This window comes from Geospiza fortis, unplaced genomic scaffold, assembly GCF_000277835.1.
Source record: "Geospiza fortis unplaced genomic scaffold, GeoFor_1.0 scaffold2, whole genome shotgun sequence".
Classification (NCBI taxonomy): domain Eukaryota; kingdom Metazoa; phylum Chordata; class Aves; order Passeriformes; family Thraupidae; genus Geospiza; species Geospiza fortis.
Genome location: NW_005054366.1, coordinates 2,383,642 through 2,405,453, shown reverse-complemented (window position 1 = coordinate 2,405,453; position 21,812 = coordinate 2,383,642). Strand labels below are relative to the sequence as shown.

At 46.1% G+C, this 21,812-nt stretch overlaps 2 long non-coding RNA genes across 2 annotated transcripts; both read right to left on the bottom strand.

Annotated features, from left to right (window-relative positions):
• Positions 1–445: 445 nt before the first annotated feature.
• Positions 446–3,353, bottom strand: LOC115948242. The gene is made up of 3 exons (XR_004082086.1): positions 3,288–3,353; positions 1,930–2,028; positions 446–578 (listed from the first exon to the last, which is right to left on the bottom strand). It is a non-coding gene; the product is annotated as an uncharacterized LOC115948242 (long non-coding RNA).
• On the bottom strand, positions 3,345–9,068 carry LOC115948241. The gene is made up of 3 exons (XR_004082085.1): positions 8,917–9,068; positions 7,340–7,506; positions 3,345–3,403 (listed from the first exon to the last, which is right to left on the bottom strand). It is a non-coding gene; the product is annotated as an uncharacterized LOC115948241 (long non-coding RNA).
• Between the last annotated feature and the right edge of the window lie 12,744 nt (positions 9,069–21,812).

Sequence of the window (21,812 nt, the reverse complement as noted above, 5' to 3'; positions counted from 1 at the left end):
CTCCGCGGGGCCCACGGCGAGGGCAGAAAAGCCCAGGAGCGGGACAAGGAGAGGTGCGCAGACAAACCGCACCGAGGGCAGGCAGGAAAATAAACACAAGTGTAAAGCCCCACAAGTGTAAAGTCCGCTTAGTGAGGGAAAGGGGACAAGAGGGTCCACAGCGTGGCTGCGGCCCCTGCCACAGGCATTTCGTTCATTCCCACACTGATACCTGAACGCAGCTTGGCCAGCCGTGCTCAGACAATCAGCTGCTTTTTGTTCCAACCCCTTTAATTTACTATTCCATTCCCTCATCTTTCCACCCAGAGCAACAGGTACCCGAATAATTTTTGCCCTGTATCAGACAAAAAGGACACCCTGGAGGTGTTTACCGCCGGAGCTGGTCAGAAATTCTCAGACGGAATATTTTTGTCAGAGGACAGCAGCTTGTTCACATCTAGGTGTTTTGTAGAGATGCTTCGGTTTGGGCTGACTCAGGGTGGCATCCAGGTACATTTCCAGTTTCTAACTTTCCATCACTGGGCAGACTGGGTTGTCACACTCCCCGGTCTCAAGCATGCTGAAAGGCAGCCCAGGTCCTAAAAAAACATATAATTATAAACTTTAGCTCCTCAAAGCAGCAGTTCTCTGTTAAACTACCCCAAAATGGTGCTGAGCAAGGAGTCTCAGAGGCACCTGGTGACACTGCAGGTGCCCCCAACCAGGCTGGTTCCTTTTACCAGCTCCAGCTGCATCTCATCTCCCTGCAGCAGCTGCCCAGGAGCAACAGGGTGAAAGTTTTGTGGGGCTTGGCTCCCGAATTCTGAGTTTTCAAGCTGAGATGCACTTCCCAGTTTTCTCCATCCTATCAGAAGGGACGGCGGTAAGCCCGAATTTGGGAAGCCTACGGGGCAGCTCGGCAGCTCCCAGACACGGGGTTCTTGCCAACCCACATTCCCATACTCCGGGATCCAGAGTAACCCAGGGGGAGACTCCTCGACAGCGGCATCCCAAAGCTCCCGGTGCCTGTGGATTTGGAGCAGCCAGCCATCCACAGTGCCTCGTGGCAACTCAGGAACCGATGGCATCAGACAGCGCCTGAGCTCTGAGGCAACTGCCTAGGCTTTCACAGGCACTTCAAACACAGGCTTTTATTCCAAACTGACAGGACCAATTTTTTGAAATATTAATATTGGATACAAATTAAATATGTCTTTTTTTTGCCTTTGGCATTCTCATATTATTCCCCAACATGCATTCCCTGAGTGTCTTGAATTTTGGAGGCTCACCACTAAAATTTTGGACTGTTGCCCTGACCCAGTTTTTGGCTGCTTTGGTTGAGATGCCTGAAGTACAAAGATGTGGAACCCCTGTAGATGATCCCAACATCGTTTGAGGAAATAGCTCCTCAATACCTCTAAAGCACTGCAAAAAAAAAATTACTGATACTATTTACACTAAAAGTAGGATGCTTCAGTTACTGACTTGCTAGTGCTGTTGACTTGCTGTATATTTGTGTTTTTCTGAAAAGGCCAAGTTTCTGATTGTTTGTGATTATTTAAGGGTCTGAACTCTGATTTAAAAGTTGTTGTTCACAACTCCAGAAAATGGCTTGAATATGTGAACCAAGTGAAACACAGATGGGGAAGTTAAATAATTTTTTTTAAATGCAGAAATACATTCTTACTACATTTTGAAATGGGGTGAAGTTAAATAATCTTTTTCTGTTTTCTCAATTCTTGGCCCAGCACATTTTGCAAGCCCAGAGGCTGAAGGACCTGCCTCAGACCTCTAAGTCCATATTACATCAGGGTGATCTCAGAGCAGATTTCTGTTCTGGAGAACAGCATTTCTTTCTGGCTGTTTTGGACAGAAAACCATGGGCACCATTCCATGCTTTTTTCATCCAGAAAGATTTTGATAATACTCAAATCTCATCTCTATACTCACAATTCATGCTGTGACCTTGGTTCAGCAGAGCTTTTAGAATTTTCTGTCCATGTTCATGGGCTGATCTTCACTCCTTATAGTCATATCACAAGTCATGGTCTGGGTACATTTGAATAAGGGGAAGGAGAGGAAGAGCTGAGTGGTTTTCTCGTGCTTGTACAGTGATTTAGTGGCAAAAGGGTGAAGATAATTTGCTAAACACTAAACCAAACTGGGTCTCTTGCTTACAACCTCTAAATGAGCTGTAGGCAGCTAAACCACTGATCTAAACTCTGGGCCACAGCAGCACTGAAAACACTCCTGAAAACAAACAAACAGTTGGGCTTGGGATGTGGGATACATTTTTAAACTTAAGGCCATGACATTTAATGGAACAGCTTGTGTGCTTGCTGGGGTTACCTGTCAGAAAGAACTGTTCTATGAAAATATGACTTTCTGAACCCCTAGACAGTAATCCTTTATTTCTGAGAGTTTTGGACACTCTCATAGTGGAAAAATTAACAGGAAAAGCAGGACCGTCCCAATTCTGCGTGGTCTGGATCCGATTGCTGGTTTACAAAATGTCTGACGTCTTGGAAGCCACCACTAGGCAGGAGAAGTTTATGCTTCTTTTTGTGATTGTGCTCATTTTTTGTGGAACAATTTGTTCTTTACTTTTAAAAAGTCATTATCTTTGCTTGTATTTGGAATTGTAGAGGTTCAGGGCCACAGTCTGCTCTTACTGAGAAATAAAGATATATGTAGTCTGCAATAATGTGAGGAAACCAAACACTTCAAGGAAAAAAACCCAAACCCATTACAGCTCTTTTGCATTTCTTAACCTTTTACTATCAGACTAGCACCTTAAAATTACTGAAAAATAATATCTGCATACCTTGGATTGTGATATGATTAATGAATAGGACCAGGATTAAAATTCTCCTTTCGCAAAGAGAAAAATCAGGCTCTGCTTTAGGAACAATATAAAATTAGCATGAGAAACAAGAAGGTGTTCACTGGAGCTCAGCTTGCATATATGCACCTTTATCAAAAATATTTTTAACGGCTTCAGAGACTGAAGAATTACTCTGTGCTGTGCTCCATGTTCCCTTGACATCCTTTGAGTAGCAGGAAGGGATTTTTGGGGCAGACAGGAAGGTGTTCAGGGCGAGCTGGGACAGGCAGGATGGAGGCAACATGGCCAGAGCACGCTGCTCCCTGCCTGGGCTCAGGCTCTCAGGGAGCCTGCTGCCTGCTCCAACAGCTCCCAACGTGCCACTGTGGCTGGGCTGAAAATCAGGGAGTGGTTGAGAAGCAGCTTCTGAGGTGCTGCCCCCATTTCTACCTCACTGGCTGAAATATTAAATGTAATTTCCTACCTGTATGTGGAATTTTACAATTCCCAGGTGGACAAGCTGGGAAGCTCACAGCAGACAGGGTGGTGGCCTCAACTCCTCTTGTCCAGTGCTCTCCATGAAGGGTGAGATGGGCAGCACTGAAAATGAGGAGTGTTAAATTGGGTTATCTTCATTGCTTACCTTGTAAATGAGAGCTGTGATATTTAACTTGGAACCTATGTCATGTATAATGTGCATAAGCAAGGGAAAGTGTGGGAGCTTTCCCTGGTGAAGGTAATGTATATATATCTATATGTGTAGAACAGCATTTATATGCAAGCAAACCTATCTTAATCACTCAGAACAAACCTACGGGAAAATAGTTTCTGGCGTGAGTCATGAAAAAAGCGAGGCCTTTCTAAGTTAATGTCTTCAGCAGTAACGTCAGCTCTGTGAAATACACAGCTCAGTCAAATCCTTGCAGGGTACCACAGCTATTCTTCTCTGAAGATGAGAAAACACGCACACACAATAAAAAGTTGTTTTGTTGGAAATTCCTAATGCTTCATGCACACAAGCCAATTCACCTGCGTGTTCCAAGAGGCTCAGTGGTGCAAAAAGCACACAACCACTTCTAGTTAAGCCAGAATCCTTTCTGTTACCACGGCAGCACCTCTTGCCTAAGGAAAAAATACAAGGCAGCAGCACGTCCAGAGTGATCCTTCTAAAACACTCTCCCAGTTCCTGGCAGTTATTTGTGTAGGCGCTCCTGAACTGGAGCTGACCTCCCTGGAGAGCCATGGACAGGCCATTCCTGCACTCCTAAACCTCTCTGATTCTGATTTACACCTCTGAGTAGCCTTCCCATGGCCCATGTGGGGCACAGAACAGAGCTGCTCTGAAGAAGAACTGAAATTATCCACTGCAAATAACAATTCCCTCGTTATTTCCTTTATGAACTCTACAGGTCTCAGCAGAGAGAGAAAGGGCAGGGCTGAGGCTGAGGCAGGTAAGTGATCTCCCAGGAAATGTGAGTTTTCCCCCATGTCTCAGTGAGACGTGAGGCAGCCTGGGCCTCGGGGGGTGTTTGTGGTGAGCTGGGGGGCCCTGGCTGCTCCCCTGGGGTCGGGGCTGCTCGGGGCACTCGCAGCTGCACGGGAAGCGGCCGAGCTCTGCTTCACTGGCACGGCACGTCCTGCAGGGCCTCAGCCCCCCTCACAAACCCTTATGGGACACGCTGCTGGGCCTCAGCCCCCCTGACAAACCCTTATGGGACACGCTGCTGGGCCTCAGCCCCCCTCACAAACATCTCCAGAGGGTACAGAGGGAATCCCAGCTCTGCTTCACTGGCATGGCACGTCCTGCTGGGCAGGGCCCCTCAGCCCCCCTCACAAACACCTTCAGAGGGAATCCCAGCTCTGCTTCACTAACTCAGCACATCCTGCTGGGCAGGGCTGCACAGCTCTCCTCACAAACCCCTTATGGCACATCCCTCCAGGCAGGGCCCTTCCTCACAAACACCTTCATAGAGAATCCCAGCTCTGCTTTTCCCTCCTCTTTTCAGAGGCTTGGCTTTGAAATCTTAATAGGATCTTACATGGGGACTCCTGGCACAGTTTACAAGCATCCAATGTGTGAAGGGAGACAGAGGTGATAGTTTGGAGGACACTTCCTTGTTTGGTTTTGGAGTGTCATGAGAGAAAATAAAACATCTTGATGAGGACACTCCAGTTTCTTTCCTGCATGGCTGTCAGAGCACAGGAAGGGGACACACAGGGACACAAAATCCTCGTGAGGCTGAGCCCTCTCCTGAACCACAATCACTGGGATAAGGCCTGATCTAATCTTTCCAAATGTGCTAACAGCGTGAAATTAATATGCTTTTAATTAGGCTGGAGATAAAACTGTCACTAGGGTGGCCTCCCAGTGGGATGTGCTGATATCCTGAGGGATGCAGCGGAGGATTTTCAGCACCCGGGTGTGAGGAGGCAGCACCTGCAAGCTCAGCCCTGCCCAGACTTTGCATACGAGGAGCTGCTGTTAGGCTGCTCTCAGTGTGACTGCACACACACACAAACATGGCCCTGTCCCACTCTGGCAACCTGGAATTTCATGGGGTTTAAGTATGGCTAAGAAATAAAATCCAAACTCTCAGTTTTAGGGACAGTTCTCCTCGTGAGATGCATCCCTCCCCTGGTTGCTGGAGGGAGCAAGGTGCTGGTGAGATTCCCCTGTCTGCTGTAGTACAAAGAGCACCAAAAGCTGCAGTCAGGAAAAAAGAGAGGAATAGGCCAGGCCCCAAAACCAGAGGCTCATTACAGGTAACACAAAAACTCCAGCTCCCAGCCACAAACATTTACTTGAGATGCCTTTCCCGTGTCCATATATGACTGTCTGTCCTTTCTGAATTCTGTGCTGTGTCTGCACCCTTTTTCTTCGCCAGGGCACATCTGTTAAAGTCTTTGGTTTGGTTTTGAAGTGGGCATTTTCTATCCAGCTGAACTTTAAAAAAGCTCCTGAGCAAAGGCTTTAAAGGAGTAAATATAAATAATTTTTTTTATGAATAGGCTCCTGTTTTCACATGTTCCACTTGCAATGGCTTCTTGTCCACAACTGCTGGCATGTCTGGCCCTCTGCAAGAAGAATCCTCTTCTGGAGGAACACACTTTTCCTTGTGCACAAGGGGTATTCTCAAGGAACATTTTAATGAAAAAATTCACCTGTATTGAAGGGGTCAGTCCCACCAGTATTGGAAAACAGAAACCAGCCTGGCCAAGTTGACCCCCCAGCACTGCAGGAAGATCCTGATCACATTCAAACCCTGTGCCTGACTTTGTTTGGGCCAAGACTTGTGTAGAACCTGGGCAGAGCTTGAGGCTGCTCACAAGATCCATCCATGCACACAGCATGGAGCAAATCCTTTGGATCCCAGCCCTACCTCACCCAAGTCAAGTGGGAGTTGACTAATTGCTATTACTATAGAGTTTAGTCAGTAGTTTTTATGTGGTGGTGGCTCCCCTACATTAAAACCAACAGTTAAAGGCCACTTCTTCATTTTTGAGGTTTACTTAATTAAGTTACCCTTTCTCTCTTTTCTTTTTTTTTCTTAAATTCTTTTAACCTAAAATGCATTGAAGGCCTCACAAAGGGACTGTCATTTTCACTTAAACCAAGAATACTCTTTAAGGCAGCAGCAAGGAGTGGCATGGAATTATTTGCCCATGAATAATATGTTAATATTTATACATAGCTTGGTTAGATAAGGGAAACAACTTGAAGATCTGTGGGAGAAGCTCTGCATGGCCACGCTCTGTGGAGCAATGTTTCTAGCTCCCTGTAGAATCCCAAGTGTTGATTTTGCCTCCTGACAGTTTAATGTGTAACCCAAGAAAGTGCATTCTTCAAGATAAAAATGGGGGAAATCAAACCACCCCAATCTGCCTGCTCTCCCCTTCCAGGGGTTTCACTGCATTTTGAACAGAGCACAGTCCCTTTACTGTTGGGATCCTCAAACACAGCTGAACTGGAGAGAGTCCACAAGCTGTGCATGCAAACATACAAAAAAAACCTTGGGTTTGTTTTTTTCTTTTGAGTCCTTACTATTCCAAAAATGCAGCTTTGCCTTTTCATAACATTTTCATAAAGATCAAGTCCCACTTGGGCAGTAGAAATGGCACAAATGGGAAGAGAATGACAAGGAAATGTTCTGTGTGTGTAAGAGGAGGGATGTTTACTCCTTGTTTATTTGTTCTGGGGGGAAATAAAGTGCTTTGTGTGAAGGCTCTTTGCAAGAGAGGCTGAAACGCTCTCTGGGCCCTGTAAAAGCATTGCCAAGTTTGTCAGCAGAGGGGAAAGAAATCTGGGCAGGCTGCCCTAAATTAAAACTAAACTTAAATCAAATTCAGTTTAAATACACAGAGTAGTCCTTGCTATGGGGGCTAAAGGCAGAATTACCAACTCAAATACTGAAAACTCCTGAGTGAAACCTGTTCAAATGGGTCTGAAATTTAGCAAATAAATTAAAATAATAATAATAATAATGTTCTTTCCTTCCTTCAGCTTCTGCTGGGTGTCAAAGGGTTCATGTTTCCTACCTTGTCTTGGCCCAGGTAAGAGATGAGAGGAGGTGAGGTGAGGTGAGCTGAAAGTGGAGGTTCTGATGCAATTCTGTCCTTGTGGGGGTTAAGGATTTAAGGAACATCACCTGTGTGAGCTTGCAGTCAGCTCCTGAGGGGTAGGGACATTGCAAAAGAAACCAGAGCTGTGGAGAAAGTCCAATTAATTATTAATTTTTAATTTACCTGACATACTGAACAAATTAAAGATGCTGCTTTACTGGAACACATTAGGATCCTACACATTTATTCTTTCTTTTAGGCTAAACTAACCAGCATAACTTGGATCTGGATCAAGATTTCAAACCAAACCTCAGGGCAGCCTGCACAAGGCTCCTGTTGGTTTCGATACGAGATTTTGGGGATCTTTTAAAATGAAAATGTCACACCACTAGTTACAGGGCTTTCTGTAATGTGTCAAAGTGATTTTTTCAATATTGATGGTCTTTCCCCTCCCAAGTTGTTGGGAGTAGAATTGAAGATCACGTGCTCTAGCACTTAGAGAGACCCTGTGAAGTGAATGGAAGCCAATTTAGGCAGCTGGGTACAGCCTTGATAGAAATTTTCAAAGGCACACGTGATTTTTATGACCTTAGGACTATTTCTTGCCTCTGGAAATCTCTTTCATAGCTTAACTTCAGCTACCTCTTCACAAAAACCCTGTCCTGTTTGTTATCAGCACTTATAGATGTCCTTTACAGATTTCCCTATTTCAAAGTCCCCGAAACAAACTGTGGGTACTGGAGGGGGGAGTGCAAAGCAAGGAGATCATTTCAGTTACCTAACATTTATTTGACTTAGTCATGCAGAACTGCATCAGTGCAGCTGATAGGGAGTGATGATTAAACCAGAGCCTGAGTCTTTATTCCCATGTGATCACTGCCATTATCTGCTATCAAGGTTGATCTGACAGTAACTTTTATTTAGAATCAGCCACACTTCTTTTCCCCGCCTACCCCAAAGGCACCAGAGCTGTTTGCAGCTCCCCAGCTTGCAGAAAGTAAAATGTAATTTGTGCCTCTGGTGCAATGAGGGAGCTGGGAAAAGAGGTCTGGCTTCTTTATTTTAGGGGACCTGATCAAAAAAACCCATCACAGGCAGGAAATCAGGGCTTGTAAAGAATGCCAGAATGGGACCTTAAAGCTCATCCCGTTCCACTATCGCAGCTTGCTCCAAGCCCTTTACAACCCAGCCTTGGACCTTCCAGGGGTGGGGCAGCTACAGCTTCCCTGGCTGGTGGAGAGTTTGAAGGTCCTTGGATTGAAAAAACCAGAATGCTGTATCCCAGTTATTAAATGTCCATCAATTCCTTGCTTTCTCACACACATTCACATTTCAAAATATGTATATATTTCAGTATCCCTTGTAATATTGCATCATTTTGTGGTGTAAGCCCAGAACCTTTGTAGGCAAACTCCTGAAAGTAAGGATATTTTTATAACAAGTGAATACAGAAAATATTAATAATGATCACTTTAGGCAGAAATTTCACTATGCTCCCCACTTATAGGATGTGGAATGAGCTGCTGGATAAAGGTTAATGGACAGTGCCATACCTGAGCTCTGGTCCATAGGGAGTGACCTCGTGGCTGACCTTTCTTTTAGGGAAGCTGCCTCAGAAGTGATTCCCTCACCTCCTGTGCCATCACTGCCCAGGAGCAGCCATGACAAACCAAAGGGTTCACAGAACTTCCCAAAGAGCTGCTCCATTCCTAAAATAAAGGAAGCCAGGTTAGAAACTAAATTTGCAAAGATGGTTGTCTGCAACTCTGGTTTCTGGTTTGGGGTTTGCATTGCTTTCTGGGTTGTTTCCTAAGAACTTAACCAGGCTTGCTGAGGTGGAGATTGAGGCATGTCTGAAATGAGTCAGCTTGTTTTTAGGTTACTGCCAGTTCTGAGAATTGTGAGTTTTCCTCAAAGACTCCTGAGCTGTGACCTGAGGATCTCCTGGGTCTGAAGCCTCCAGATCTCCATGGTGGCTGTAGAAAGGGGGCTGGGGAGGAGGGGGGAGGAGGCTGTAAGCTGGGAAGAACACCCAAAATCAATGTAATTTCTTCATCATCAATTGGGGCTTTGATGGAAGGAGAATATTGAAAAGGACCATTGCTACTGAGGTGTGGAGAGCTCTGCCAGGCAGGGTGATCCCAAAGCTGCTTCAGTGCAGGGCAGGATTTGAATGGATTTATGGGAACTGAGAGTTCAGTCTTTGCTCTGCTTTGGGTTGGTACTTGGTAACCCGAGGGACTCTTCTACAGAGCAATTTGGATATTCTGGGCCCTTTATTTTATGAATTATTGGCTTAGTTTTATAAAGTATTGGTTTCATTTTATAAAACACCTCTGAAGCAAGAATGGAAATGGGGCAAGCTGTGAAATAATTCTCCGATCAGCCACCCAAAGCCCCATGAGATCCATTATTGTGACAGCAAATCTCCCTGCAGTGTGTGCAAACTCAGTTCCCATTTCTGTGCTGTCATGGCAAAACCCAGACCCATCCCACCCTCCCAGCCCCTTTGGGCCCTGGCCCGTTTTGGGGCTACCTGAGGAATGAGAAACAATGTTCCCTCCCTGCTTTTGGGATGTGGAGAGGCCTCAAGTCAGGGCAGAAATGTGGAGGCAGCCACCCAGATGTTGCTGCTACAATGAGGGAGACAGAGCCTTTTGTCTCTGCTGTCACTAAAGCTACAGAACAATTTATCTGATGTGTGCATGGAGCAGCATTATGTGTCTTTCCATTGTGTGCAAACATTTCTCTTGCTTAAAAAGCTACACTTAATGGAGCAGTTAGTCCTGAAAGCTACAACGTTTTGTATTTCTTCAGTGTCATTAATGCTGGAAGAGACCAAGTCACCAGTTTGCCAGTACAGAGGATTAAACTTCCTGTTGCTACTTGTAGAACTCCATAGATTATGTGCAGTGCTTTGCACAAGTACAGTGAGACCTAAATACCTTACAATCTATTCATCTCTATCAGATAGAACTCCCTCCTCAGCCTAAATCATTAATAAATGTTGTCTGAGTCATTAATGCACCAAAATTGATGAACACTGGACAGTTGAGATAAATTCAAGGAGCAGAAAACTGACAGCAAACCGTCCCATTCCCATCAACCCATTGTCACCCTCCCAAAGGGAAAAAAAAATGCTGGCTTGGGGACAGGGCTGATGGACAGACAGGAGTCACACACAGGAGTCTGACAACAGACAGGGTCCAGCCCCAGGCTCCCTGTACACAAACAGAAGGGTGGGTGGCAGGATTGAAAAGCAGAGAACACAGAGAGGCAAAGGTGAAGCTGAGGAGGGGTTGGATTTCTTTGCCTTTAAGAGATTTTATAGCCAATGATATGTTAATTTTGTGTGGTGCCAAAGTCAATATAAACTGCAGAGAAAATCAGATCTGTAGTGGTCAAGGATGTGGAGAAACAGTCGATTGTATATTTAACAGGAAGCCAGGGAGATCAAAGAGTTTTCAAAATGGTTTTGTTTTTAACTGATACCCTGGTTTTATTTTGTTTAGATTGAGCTGGGGGCCTCTCTGAAGAGGATGAAAGGAGAACAGAAATGTGTAACAAAGACATTTCCCCTCTCCTTAATAGTCAAGGGAAGTTGACATCCCTGTCAAGCAATAGCACCATTATATGCAGGGCTGCAAGAAAGGAAGCTATTTTATCCTTGGGAGGAAAGAGAAATGTTATCTTCTAGCAAAGAGGTGAAACTCTGCAGAAATTCAGAGCTGTTAATAGACTGTTATGACAGGGTGCAATTTGATTTCCAGTGAACAAGGCATGTCCCAGGCCTGAACAGCCCCCAGTTAGCACAGATCAAACAGAGCACAGGCACAGCCTCCTCTCTGGTAACAGTACCTGCTTGTTTTAAGGGTTAAAGTAGGTTTTTGCTTTTAGCTATTTTCAGTTCGACATGAAGGGATGGTTTTGCATTAATGGAGGTGGCAAAGTCTAGCCTGTAATGAATTAAGATAGAATAACATGAGACTCTGCAAAGAGAATCTCTAAAAGATCTTCTGTAAAAAGGAACATCTTGTAACACTTTTGGAGCAGCCCTTGGGCACAAAATTTCTGAATTAATTAAGTGTATGCTTAAATCTGCTTTTGCTGATCGAAACACTGAATCATCTTTATACTTTTTTTTCCTTCATACAGAATGGATTTGAGTGAATACTTGAACACGTGTTTGTTTTGCAGGACTTTGAAGTTGACGTGCATCCATGCCCTGCTTCAGCTTCATCCTCCCAGTTTGTAGGCAGCCTTATGAAGCTAAAACCTTAACTTCCAGTTAAAACAGGATATTGAAGATCACAGATTAGAGGATACAAGAGGAAGGGGCTGTGCCACGGGAGGCACATATGCCCTCCCTGCTTCAGAATGAGGAACAAACAAGAGGCTGTTTCCCATTTCTGCAGCCCCAGCTGCTTTGAGCACCAGAGCCTCAGCAGCCCCTGCCATTGTTGCTGCAGTTAAGGTGGTGCCAGCCTTTCCATTAGAAACCATTTAATAACTTGGCCACAAACACCTGCTTCAAGCTTAGCACTGAAAATGATCAGTCCTTCAGCAACTCTGAAGACATTTCCCTCCTCCCTCCCAAAATTCCACAAGTATTTTAATGCAGAATATCTAGGATTGATAAAGTTTCCTTTTGGGTTGGTACCCCCATCATTTCCAAACCACTTTGTACCTCTGAGGGAGCTGTGCCACAATCCTGCTTTTGGAGAGCTGCTCTCCTTAGACAGAACCTTCAGCGCAGAGTGTGACAGGAATTATTCAAGGTAGGAATTATGGCCTCTCAGGTAGATTCTAAATCCCTGTATATTCATGATTTCCCTTTTGCTGTGCCACTGACAGAGCAGATCAGAGCAATCACAGTATCATCTGCACCACCACAGGCCCTTGCTCTCTGTTCAGGCTGTCAGCTGAACCTGTGCCTCCACAATTCACCCAGTTTGTGTTTTCTGCTCATGGATGACTTTCCATTTAATGTAATGGCTTTAGGGATGTCGGAGGCAGCCATGCCTCAATGCCTTTGCCTGCTCCATCCCCATCCTTACCCAAAACCACAAGCCTTCAGCTCCACGGGGGAATGGTGTGAGGCTGTGTCCCAGCTCCAGGCTGGGAGCAGTGTGGGGTTACCCTCCCTCCCTGGGCTGTGCAGCCCTCATGTGCGAGCAGAGAGGCTGTGAAACCCCATCTTCCTTTCTCTACCACAGCTGTGGTTGAGTTGATGAGTTTTTGTTCCCCTTTCTGGCAGGGCTCCTGCTCCTGGCTCAGAGGGATGAAGCTGTGCTTCCCTGCACTCTCCCATGCCATGGTGGCATGCTGGTGAGTCAGGCAGCCTCTCTCAGCCACAGGCAGCTGCCTCTTGGCTTTGTGGTCTCCGCTGAAAAACGTGAGGAACCTTCATTTCACTGAGCTTAACCCAAGGCTCTCAGTGCTCCCCGTGGCACTGAGCTTGCCCTCGCTGTGTCCTTTTGTTCTCAAACCCTAAAGCCTCTTTAGTTTCGGGATTACCCATGCCTCTCTCCAGCAGCTGTTGTTGAGCACCTGGGGATCTCCCTCTCTCCTCCTCGAGGCCAAGCCCGTGGATTGTTTGATCCATTTGATCCATGCTTGGATGCAAAGGGTGCATCCAGACCTGGTGAGAGGGCAGAGCACAGGGTAGGAGCCAGCAGGAGAAATTCCCTGCTGCAGGGAGGAGATGGCTCTGCCTGAACCAGGGCCAGCATCTGCAGAGCCCAGGCTGTGCTCAGGAGCTCCCATCCCTTCCCAAAAGGGCATTTCTTCCACACAAGTACTCCACAAATGCTTTTGGCCATCGGCAGCTCATTTAGGTCATCAGCTGGAGGGAGGGGGACATGAAACATAGCCCTGGAAATCCCACAGAAATGCTAAGAAAAACAAAACTACCCTCAGAATATTTGGCGCCTTTTTTTTTTTTTTTTGTCTCGCTGAATAAAGGAAATTCTTCTACTCTCATCAGAGAGGGGAAGAAATTACATTGCCTGTAGTAATGGTGCCCAGAAGGAGGAACTAACCTGGTTCACTCTGGTGGAACAGAGAGCAGAAAGTTGCTGAGGTGTGGAGGACTCCTGTGTTGCTCACTCCAGCTCCTCTGAAACAACATTCACCAAATCAGCACAGAAAAATGCCTGGCACCAGGCACTAACCCAGGATAACACAGCCCAGCAGGAAGGCAGCCCTCAGCCTGACATTTCTCTGAAGATGTGCAGCATTTCCTAATTCACCTGACTTGATTTTAAAGAATAAAAAGTGGATTAGACCCCAAAATACACAGTAGTATATAAGTAACACCTTTCAGGGGCTCTGAAGCAGTGGCCTTGCTGCGTGCTCCTGTCTGACTCCCTTCTCCCAGGTGGAATTCCCCGGTGACTGCCCAGGCAGCACAGCTGTGCATGTGCCCGGGGCTCCCTGCATGCCAGGAGATCCTGCTGCTTTGGAAGGGTTGGATCTACCACGGCACGATGCTGAGGCACAGCAAACACGTGTCAGGAGTTTCCAGCCCTCCTGCAGCCACCGAAAGGTCTGGGGAGCCCCACGATCCTTCCCTGAGCTAAGCCAGCCTTGAGGGATGGCCGTGCTTTGTCTGGAGGGGTTTTACAGCTCTCAGGGCCCAGCTGTGCTCCCCGGGGACCAGGCAAGGCTGAACAGGTCATGGGGAGACCTGTCTGGAAGTCAGGAAGGGCAGAGGAGCCCGTGCTCTGGCTGGGGGCTTAGGGAGATGACAATCTGTACACTCAGGAGTTTATCATTTCCGAAAGAACACCTTACTCTATCGGTTCCCCCTCCTTTGTCATCAGAGAAAAACTCACACTTTCCTAACTGAAAGTTCAGTCTAAACATAAATGTCACTGAAAGCCCAGCGAGACCTTTGCTTCTCTGGTTTCACTCTCCTGAGCTTTGGGGAAGATTATGCAACAGGAACACTGGGGTGACTCATCTTCTGGCATTGCAGTAAATTAGGAAATGTTTGCTGCGCTGGTATAGGGCTTTCTACCGGCTATTTGTGGGCTGCTTTTTTCTTTGCCAGTGTCTTCAAATCCCAACTGCCTGTTGCCCTTGTCTGAGCTGGGAAAAAGCTCCTTGGTAGGTGCTGCAGCTCAGCTCTGGAGCAGAGGGTAACGACAGCAGCTGTTGGAAGGAAATGATGTTAAAGAAATCCTGAACGTCCTTGCTCAGCATTTTTGTCCCCCCTGTGAATATTTCTTGCAAGCCTTTGAATCACTGGCTCTGTTTCTCTGCTGTAACTCTTAACAACACTCTCAGCCATCAGGCACTAAGGGGGTCAAGGAGATTTTCCTCCCTGTTTGTTCCTGAAGCACAAGGCTTGTCAAGATCACAGACTCTTTCAAGAGAGTCTGAATATGCCAGAGGAAGGACAAATTGAATGTTAGAAAAATCATGCCAGGTGCATCCCTCCTTTTTTGCAGCTTCTTTTGGTTTAAGGCTCAAAATACACGCCTACTTGTCTTGAAGCATGAGAATTCATAAGGTGAGCCTTCCCTTTCCAAATCTATGGCAAGAATAAATTTTTGGAAGGAAACTGCAGAATAAAGAGAAATAGTAATATTGTGAGATTGAAAGTAAAACCATGAGGACTGGAAACACTGTGAAGGACACTAACCAGACTGTTGGTTAAGATGTGTGATGCCATAAATAACCCTGATGTAAAGACGTGAGCTTTTGTTGCAATTTCATTTCTGGTTATTCTCGGTACCTATTCTTAAAGGATTAGAAGAGAGAAAGTCAAAGCTCCATTAGAAATTCCACAAATGCCCCCTCATTGTTCAAAAGTCCAGTGTGAGTTAGAACTTTTCTGAGCTACACAGAAATAACATAAACTGAAATTTGATATAAACAGAAAAAAATTGATAAAAACTGAAATTTATATAAACTGAAATTTCAGGCAAATAAAAAGGGGCATGAGGTTCTCAGCTTTTCCTGTAGAGTACCTCACTTTTTCTAAAAAAGAAATATGAACTTACTTTGCCATGGAAATCAAATAAGGCATCAAAGCCCAATTTCCTAAGGACAGTTTCTATCAGTTTATTTGAAGCAGACATTTTTATGACCAGCAATGTTAACAAATCCAAACTAAGTATCCAATCTGTCAAGGAGAAAAATAAGTTTAGAATGAAAGTAAGTATTGCTCATTAAACTTTAATGGCAAGGCATTTAAAAGAAGAAAACCATCCATTATAATGTTGGTGGAATAGTGTATTGTCAAATTCCCCAGAGAGGACTTTTATCATGATGTTTAAATATATTATATTAAGGGATGGCTGTTACTCTGTTCTCTAAACAGGAGACTTTTTAGAGGAAAAGTTTAAGAGCAATATATATCCAGTGGTGAAAATTTCCCTATTGCCCAACAATGAAAAGGAACTGATGGATATGATTCCTACCTGTCCCAAAGGATGTGCTGGGGGAAGAGCTGTGCTGATGCAAAGCTGAACTGAGCAGTGTTTTCCCATCCAGAGGGGAGCACAGAAGAGCCTTGAAGGGGTTATTCCATTTTTTTTTGGATCTGCAGGATCAAGGATTTCTGTGATTAGTACTTTTCACTAGAAAGAGAGCCATTGCTTTAGGCTTGGTAATGAGCTTAAATCCTGAAGCTGGAGAACCCTTCCTGCCGATCACATGCCAGTTTTGTGTCCCAACTTTTCTCTGGTTTATGCACGAGCACACAGCCAAGGCACATTACCAGCATCTCTTGAGCAGTGTTTCCTTCTTCACTGAAATGCTCCCCTTGCCATGACTCCATCCCCCATGTCAAACACATCCTCTTCCCTGAGTCCCATTGCCTTTTTCAAGGCAGAACTTGTTCCACTTTCCTTTCCTACCCCTCACTTCAGTGATCACACCACCAGTCCCTGACTCAGGCCAGCCCCACTTCTGCCCAAGCAGAGCTCTCCCTTTAAAGCCTGTTTATTTTTAAAAGCTGCATGGGAGGGTTTCCATTTTAGTTCTAAACTACTTCCACACCCAGAAATCCATCATAAGAAATGAAAGGAGAGCTGCAGAGCCTCAGCCCAGCTTTCTCTTGGGGAATCTTGTGCTGTAGAGGCCAAGAGCCCCAGGCACAGCAGTGTCCCAGCTGATGGATGCAGTGCTCAGCCCTATCTCCAGCATCTCCACCAGCCTTTGAACCACAGATTACCAACCCTGCAATCTTTAATGATTTAATACCTTTAATATCACTGTCTCATCTCACTTTCTTTGGTTGCAAAACGCTATGAGGTCACTGCAGCAGTCAAATGTGGCTCTCAGGGTTGGTGCTGCAGCTCTGCCCTGCTGCCAAGGCTTGCTGAAATCTTTGCCAAACTTTCATCACTTGAGCCAAAAATTTCATGTCAAAGGCCTGCCATAGTCTGGTTTGCCTTGAGGTTTTATTTACTCTTTTGATTTAGATTAATTCAAGTGAAACCATTCCAGAAGAAACCAGAGAAGACACAGACCTGATGACCTGTCTGTCAATTTACTGTGGCCCCCACAAAAACATTTATCACCAATTTTATTGCCACGTCCTTGTCTCCTCACCTTCTATCAGCATGCAGGCAAGACCTTATTAAGAGGTGAATAAAGGCTGCAAGGTGATGGAAGCTATAACCTGATAGCTCCTGCTCCATTTGCTGCAGGAGATGGGAAGCATGTAGGGAATTAAGGAGGAAATCAGAAAGAGAACCAGTTAATGCAGCTGAAAACCAACCTGGAAAAAATGTCTGTCAAATCCTTGCCTCTGCCATACAATTTCTGAGCAGAATTAGGCAAGCCACTTGGATAAAAGATTCCCAGATCATCACTAAATATGCATTCTGCATTCACCAGGTTCCTGAGGGATCTGAAGACAGTGGGGCTTTAAGAAGCTGCAGCACTGCAAGGGACCATGACTGCTCACACATGGTGTCCAAACCCAGAGCTGGTGAGTACCCTTAAACATGATTTCTCTCTGCCTCAAATGTCATCTAGAACCCAAGCAAATGCCACCCCCCACACCTCACAGGGCAATGTGAAGAATAAAATTTGCTACTGTCTGTCATAAGTGCCCAAAGAACGCTCCCAAGGAAATGAATAATTCTGTGTTCGGAGCAGGATTTGAATAGTGAGCGGTGAGTGAGGCACAGGGGCTCACATTGCACAACCAGGAAGAGCAAGAGGGTGAATAATGGCTCACTGAGCAAGTTGGTACATGGAAAGAGACAGGAGTCCTAGGAGGAAAACTCTGCAGAGCCAGAGCAGAGAAAAACACTGTAACATAGGCGCATGGGAACGTTTGAGCATCCTTCCTTCTCAGTAGCACTTACACTTTTGAGAATTTGACTGCTGAGTGCTTGATTTTGATGCTTAAGTGCCAAAATAAGCCTTTCTCTGAAAAAGAAGCATTGTTGAGATCAGAGACAAGGTAAGATACCTTGCACACAACAAAAAGAGTTGGGGTCACTTTGGGCTGGAAAAGATTTCTTGCTTTTCAGTCTCTGCCTGCAAATGGTGCCCTGCCTACACCTCTCTGAACAATTGTCTAGAGAGTTTCCTGTTCTCAGAGCTGCCACAAACCTGGGCACAAGCTGCTGTGTTTGCCTGCTCTTGTATCACCCCTCTGGGGACACCAGTGGGCAATGGACCCCTGGACATGTTCCACACATGGATGAGACTGAAGGCCCACAGCTCCTCACTCAGCAGTGACACAGGTTGGAGTTCAAACAGCACATTTCATTTCTCCTCCTTCAGATCTGAGTATCTCTGTTCCACCTCCATCAACAACAGCCTTGATCCTGCCCGTGGCAAATGGCAAAACTCCCATTTGTTGCACAGGGAGCAGTGTTGGAGCACTACATTTTATATTTTTCAGCTGGGCTATGCAGAGACTTTTTGTCAGGCTCAGCGGGACCATTGGAAATTTCCAATCATCTGTGTGAGTCCAAGAGCAGCCAGATTATGGGCAGGCAAGGAATCTGCTGCTGTGACCCACCATAAGATTTTGGAAGCAGAGAATGATGCCTCCCTTAAGCACCATCCACTGGTGTGGAGCTGCTCCCTCTGCAGCCCCCATTGTTTCAAATGGATTTCAAAGTGCTCATCATCTGCCAGGCCTGGACTTCTGGTCCCAGTCAGCTGACTAAAATAAAAGCATGAAAAACGGAGTAAATTGGAGCTATTCTTTATCACACATCTGGCAGCACAAGGACTGTCTTTCAGAATTGGAGTCCCTGGAGAATATGCTTCCCCATGCCACTTTCCTTGGAGATGCACACAGTGAGTCCCAGCCACTTACATATAGGGAAAAAAATTGATTTTTAAAGCAAGTACCTTAATCCAGGGAGATCTGTCAACCTTGGATGTATCTCAAGTTTCCCTTCCAAGGCTGCTGCAGTAATCCCCCGTTCATAAAGCTGAAGGCTGGGGAAATCAGAGACTTGTGGTCCTTGTGCGTGGCCTCTGCACAGCTGCACAGTTGGCTTTTCCCTCCTGGGTCAGCCTTTAAAAGGACTTAACCAAGGCTGACAAACCTAAAATTAGATTTGCCAGCTCCAGGAGGAGTGTGAACATGTCCCTCCCGTCTCAAGGCTGCATCTGTATCCAGTCAGGGCTGACTGGAAACCAGAACTGCTGCACATGAAGGAGCTGTGGGGACAGACAGGCAGGAAGGGAGCACAAATAAGTGTTGGTTTGAGTTGTGTCCACGCTTCCACTGACTCCACCAGGTTTTGCATCAGGCCCTCCATGGGAATAAGGGTAGTGGGAGAGTGTCCTTAGCACAGAGGTGCCGTTACACTCACAAGAAATGCCATAAAATGACAATTTCCTGTCCACTGTGGTCCTCTGTGTGTCTTCTGTGCCAGCAAATCCCACGGGGAAGGGAGTGTCTGTTATTCCATGTTTGTTTAGTGCCTTGTACAATGAGCCTCTCTTCCAGTTGGGGCCACTTGATGCTGCCACAATACAAATAATAATGATTCTAATAATAAAATGCAGACTTCAATGGGCCAGGCTGCTTAGCAGCATTGGCCTGTCTTGCTGACTTGCTTCCTCCCACTTCCTTGCTTCCTCCTCTGGTAGAAGAGCTCTTCTACATCACCAATTCCCAAAGGTGGTTGTCCTCACTGTTGTTTGGCTCTGCAGGAAGCACCATTGCTTAAGACACTTGGCTTTCTTTTTTTAATTTTTTTTTCCACTGAGGCGTTGCAGAAATTCTCCTTCCACACCCTTCACTTCCCAGGAACAGCCATCCCTGTCCCTTTGGATCACTGTCCTGCCCACGGCAGCACTTGCACTTTCTCCAGCCCTGAAGACAGGGAAGGAGTGGAGATACCAGCCAGGGGCACAGGCTGGGAGGAGCTGGCAGGGAACACAGCAGAATCACGGCATCACTGAGCTTGGAAAAGCCCTCCAAGCCCATTGAGTTCCCCAACACTGAGCCATGTCCCCAGGTGCCACAGCCACAGGGTTAAATCCCTCCTGGGATTCCTGCAGCTCCTCCAGCTGCACAGTGGGGTTTCTCAGCAAGGACAACACCCTGGGCACAGGATTAGGGAGCAGCGAGGGCTGGGGATAACTCCTTCCCACAGCACTTTGTGGATGCAGCCAGTTTAGCTTTGTGTCCAGGGCTGGTTTCAATTTGGCTTCTCACAGAGCACTCCGTTGACAAAAATGGCTCTTGGCTAAAGTTCTTCTTTGTTTTGGTTGGAATTTTCCAAGTTTTTGGACAAAAATGCACATGAGGAGGGTTTTGATTTTCTGTCATTTAATCTGTTCCTCTGTTGGAAAAACGGAAGCTTAGTGGAAAAACTGACAGCCAAATGTATGTAAGCCCTCAATAAAAAGTTACAAGAATCAAGGAACAAAAATCTGTGAAAAAATTTTAACGGCACAACCATTTTTGCAGAGAACATATTTAACATTTTCCAACCAGCTTTAGCAGTGACCTGTAATTAAAGAAGAGTCCAAGCCACAGAGTTCAGAACCAGACTTTCCCAGAATTTATGGGTGTCTGGGTTTGGTTGAGTCCAATTTGAACCATGGCAAGAGCTGGGATCCAACTCCCACCTCTCCCAAGGCTGGACAGAGGCGGTTTGGAGGCAACTCTGCATTCAGGGCATCCTGCTCTGGCTCAGAGGAGCTGCCACCCTGCCCGAGCCCTGGGTAGGGACAGCAGGACAGACAGAGGTGTCTGTGCAGCTCCCAGCATCATCTGGGAATGCTCCACACCACAACACAAATAACCCTTTGGAAATTAAAGCCAACTACAGAAAAAATCAAGAGTGAAAGAAATGAGAAAAGGTGAGGAGAGAAAAAGAAAAGGAGTTGCACAGGTATTTTTCAAGAAATGACAAGAATTGCTGTCAAACCACAAGCTGAGTCAAGGATAACTCAAAGAGATTCCTCACTCACCTCTGGCTGGGAGTAGGAGAGGTCGTTAGCGCTGCCTGGCTGTGTCCAGGGGCTGCAGAAGGGTCTGAGGTCTCCTTGCTCCTGGTGCAGTGGGGTAACATTTGTGCCACTCTCAAGGTATGTATTTCTCTGCTAGATATTCTGGGATGGGTTTTCACGCTGGCTCCACATCTTGGGTGCTGACCTCCTTAGAAAATCTGTCCCAGCCAGGTGCTGCCAAGTTCCTGAAACACTGGCCGTGGGCAATTTTGGAAATATGGCCACACCTGTCCTCGTTTTGCATCACTAGCAGCTCCAGCAAATCTTTAGATTGGCCTGATTTCAGCATTGTTTTGAATCCCTGCTGCCAGGTGTTGTTTGGGGAAACACACTGTCCTCGCCACAGTGCATGCTGCCTCAGAACAACTTAATCTTGCATTTTGGCCCCAAACCAAGGGGCCATTCCTACAGGCTGATATATTGTCTTGCTGGGAACACACAGGAGTGGTTGGAAAGGGATCCCAGAGTCTGATAAAACCAGGCTACCTGTCTTGCTCCTTGTTGAGACTGGTTGGGGCAAGCTGCCAGCAACAGCTGTTTCTTAATTGCACAGACACTTATCTTGTTCTGACACCACATGTGAACATTAATGTCTTTCTGCAAATATGAATTTGGAGAGTCACTCTGTGGGCTTACAAAAGCTGTGTGTATTTCTTGGTCCATCAGAAGAGACAGATGGAGGGGCAGAGTCCTGGGGACACATCTGAGCAGAGACACACACCTGGTGTCACCTGGTAAGCTGCTGACACAAAATGGTCTTGTGGCACCATTTCCAAGCAGAGGTGGCAAAGGCCAGATGCCAAAATCAAAGCAATATGGGTGAATATCAGTAGTGTATTTGAACAAGAAAGGTTGGCCCTAGGTAGGCTACACACTGCACTGCCTGAGGCTGTGGGAGATCATCCCAGAATAGTGTGGGCTGGAAGGACATTAAAGCCCATCCTTTTCCACTCCCTGCCATGGCAGGGACACCTTCCACTATCCCAGAGAGCTCCAA